The following is a 3,686-nucleotide window of genomic DNA, read 5'->3' as shown; positions in this document are numbered from 1 at the left end:
TATATCCTTCATAAACCTCACATAATTCGACATTTGTTCTCAAGCCTCCACCAACGAAATATTGATGTGTAACTGTTCCAGAACATCCAAAAACTTCTCCTATTTCTGCTTGTTTTGCTGCAATCTTTGCGGATATGGAGGTGATGGAACTTTCGGTTGAACTAGACAACTTTTCTAAGTAGGTAAATTTGCATCCAAAGAAGATGTTAAGATATCTGAATTCACTAAGTCAGGGTTTACCTTATCGGACTTTGCAGATTCTGATTCCTTTGGTGTAGGAACTTCAACAGCTGGTTGACTCTTCTCAACGGGCTTATCTTGGACATCAATTAATCGGGGTTCTAGAATTTTACCACTTCACAATGCCATTTCCTTGATATGTTCTTTACCTAAATTTCTTGGATTCTCAGTATCGTTCGGCAAGGTTCCTTACGGTCTATTACGTAGCTCCGTAGCTAACTGAGCCATTTGGTTTTCCAAATTTTTCAATGTTGCTGCTTGGCTTTGGATCAAAGCGTCATTCTTTGCCATGTACGCTTTCAACAAGTTCTCCAAACTGTTTGATGCCTTAGCTTGAGGTGGTTTTGGAGCTTGCTGATTAAACCCTTGAGATTGGTTGGGTCTTTGCTATAATAAGTTATTGTTCGGTCCATTTCCTTGGTTGCTTCAAGAAAGGTTAGGACGATTATGCCATGAAGGATTGTAGAAGTTGGACTGGGGTCATTGTCCACTCCTATTTTGATTTGGTTCCCCACATAGTACACTGACTCAAGATTTGATGGACAATTTTCAAAAGAATGACCTTCCCCATAGTACACATAGGAAACTACTTCAAACGGACTTGGTGGCTGAGCTGCAGAATTATCAGTACTATTAGTGGTTAACTATTTTATCATAGAGGAAATAGACGATACCTGAGCTGATAACAAAGTGAGGGTGCAAACTTCATGAGCTCCGGCTACACGTCTTCTTGAAGCTATTCAATTTTTTGGCCTTTGATAGTTATTACTCGCAATCCTTTCGATGATCTCATAAGCCTCATTATAAGACTTAGACAAAATTGCACCATTCGGGGAAGCATCTACCATCAATCTTGTATATGCATTGAGACCATTGTAGAATGTCTCTAACTGGATACAATGAGGAGTCCCATGATGAGGAAACTTACGAAGTAACTCCTTGAATCACTCCCAAGCCTCATACAAAGACTCGTCATCCAATTGTTGGAAAGTTGTGATCTCGTTACTTAACTTAGCGTTTTTACTAGGTGGGAAATACTTAACCAAAAATTTCTCTGCTAATTCTTTCCATGTAGATATAGAACTTGGTGGCAATAAATTGAACCATGCTCGTGCTCGATCTCGTAACGAGTACGGAAACAACTTCAACCTCAGTGCGTCTTCAGTCATACTGGCTATCTTGAATGAATCACTCACCTCGATAAATAATCAAAGGTGGAGATGTGGATCTTTCGTGGGCATACCACTAAATTGGCCCATCGTTTGTCGCATTTGAAACATCACTGGTTTCAATTCAAACTGGGTTACCTCAATATTTGGCCTTCCAATTCCTAGGTTGAACTCACTGAAAAGTGGCACAGAATATTGTCTAATGCATCAATCTCTATCATCGGCAATAACGATAGGATTTCGTACATGATCGACTTCATTACCTTGGTCTTGATTCTGATTTCCAAGGTCCATCTCAACTTGTCTTTGAGCTGTTCGTTCACGTCTTCTTTGTCTAAAAGTTCACTCAATTTCAGGGTCTACAGGGAGTAAATCAGTAATTCGATCTATGCTCATAAATACCTGAAAAGAAAATCACAAAAATTAAAAAGAATAAGTTAGTAATGTTAGAAATAAATCAAATTGAAAATAAATAATTTCATGAAAAAAATGACTATGGCAACTATTGACAACCCCCGGCAACGGTGCCAAAAACATGTAACGCGTAAGTTTGTGCAAGTGTACACGGTCTTTATCAAGTAGTAAGTAAGTATCGAGTTATCGTCTCTACAGGGATTGTATTTGTGCTAAGTGACTTAATTTGTAAAATCATATTAACAATTTGGTAAATAAAAACACAATATAATTGAGAAGTGGTGATTAAAATATATTAAACTAAATGCAATGATCCCTAATGTAAATTATCCTAAGTATGCAACTATATGAATGAAATAGATTTTAGTAAAATTAAACACAATTTGCAACAATTATAACATAAAAAAACTAGGACAATTACTTTAATTAAACTCAATTTATTGTCAATATGCTTAATAACATTCGGGAAAACATTCCATGGCAACTCAATCTTTCATGAGTTTGGAAACCATATTAGGTCCTTTCGGAATCCTTTGCTTAGTAAATACACATTTTACTGATCCTTATTTACTAAAGGTTTCTTAGCATTCATGTGGGGTAACGTGTCAGGTTTGAAACAATTTAATCACACAAATCTAAAAACTATGCAGATAACAGAGCTTGGTCAGAGTTGTTATGCAACCTCCAATTTAAATGGGTCAAGATCTAAATTGAGCGTGCACATTTCAATTATGTGTCCATTAGACGTCGTCTGGTCAGGATCGCTTAGCTAATTCAGGTGCATTTCAATCACGTATGAACAAAATACAGACTTGATTTTAATTGAAAACATGATTGATTTAGGCACAAACATTATAAGCATGAATCAAATAAATATTATTTAATCAAAGAAATCATCCTAGCTTAAATAAAATTAAGCTAACATTTTTGTAAACAAGAACAAATAACATATAGCAAACATCTTTATATTAAATTAAAAAAGAAGAAGATTAAACCCATTTCAGAGTGGCTGTCACCCAAGACTCTGACTGACGAGGCTCCTTCGTTCCTTTGTTTTGCTCCTTTGCTGATGGCTCTACAAGGTGTCCGACCAAGGGTTCTTTAAGAGGCTTAATTGCTAAAATCTCTATGAAGAGATGATGCTAGGCGTGGGAATGGAAAAGGCTAGGAGAATTTGGAGAAAAGAGAGAATGATGAATGATAAGAATGAATGAGGAATGATTGAGGGATGCTTGAGAAATGATGAATGAAGGAATGAGAGGGTCTTATTTATAGGTGAGGAGAGGGGGATAAGTTGCTAAAAATAGTGGATGTTAACCTCTTCAAATCTCTTCAAATTGTGATTGGCCATGTTTAGTGGCTTTTGACATGATTTTTTTGCTTGAGTTTTAAGCAATTTTCGATGCCACACAACTCAAGACTGAGACTCGGTCAATTGTAAATCTTCAGGCAAATCTCTAATTTCTTCAACACTGTAAGAACCTTGTGTAATTAAACCAAAGAATGGTTTAAATGGACAGCCATATGTAGTTGGATATTGGGTTGTCTTGGTGTCCAATTTGAACGGTTTTGTAATCCAACAAAGCTATCAGACCTATCCAGAACAAATCAAAAAATTAGAGGACTAAAGAATAAAATTTATCCAATTTAATTAATTAATGAAAACCCAAATTATTAATGATATATTTTAAAATGAATTATTAAATATAATTTTATATTTTATTATTTAATTTAATCATACATGGCCCACTTTATGTCTTAAAAATATAATATATTCAAATTAATATAAAATAAGTCATTTATTGCATGAAAACTATATAATAAAGCATAAAATCACATTTTAATAATTTCTATGTCTTAATT

The 3,686-nt window shown here is 35.0% G+C and overlaps 1 non-coding gene across 1 annotated transcript; it reads left to right on the top strand.

Moving 5' to 3' along the window:
* Positions 1-1,146: 1,146 nt before the first annotated feature.
* Positions 1,147-1,253, top strand: LOC128032700 (small nucleolar RNA R71). Its single transcript, XR_008188977.1, has one exon. It is a non-coding gene; the product is annotated as a small nucleolar RNA R71 (small nucleolar RNA).
* The last annotated feature ends 2,433 nt before the right edge of the window (positions 1,254-3,686 follow it).

The sequence above is a fragment of the Gossypium raimondii genome, chromosome 1 (genome assembly GCF_025698545.1).
Source record: "Gossypium raimondii isolate GPD5lz chromosome 1, ASM2569854v1, whole genome shotgun sequence".
Lineage (NCBI taxonomy): Eukaryota > Viridiplantae > Streptophyta > Magnoliopsida > Malvales > Malvaceae > Gossypium > Gossypium raimondii.
This window is presented reverse-complemented; position numbering and strand designations above follow the sequence as displayed.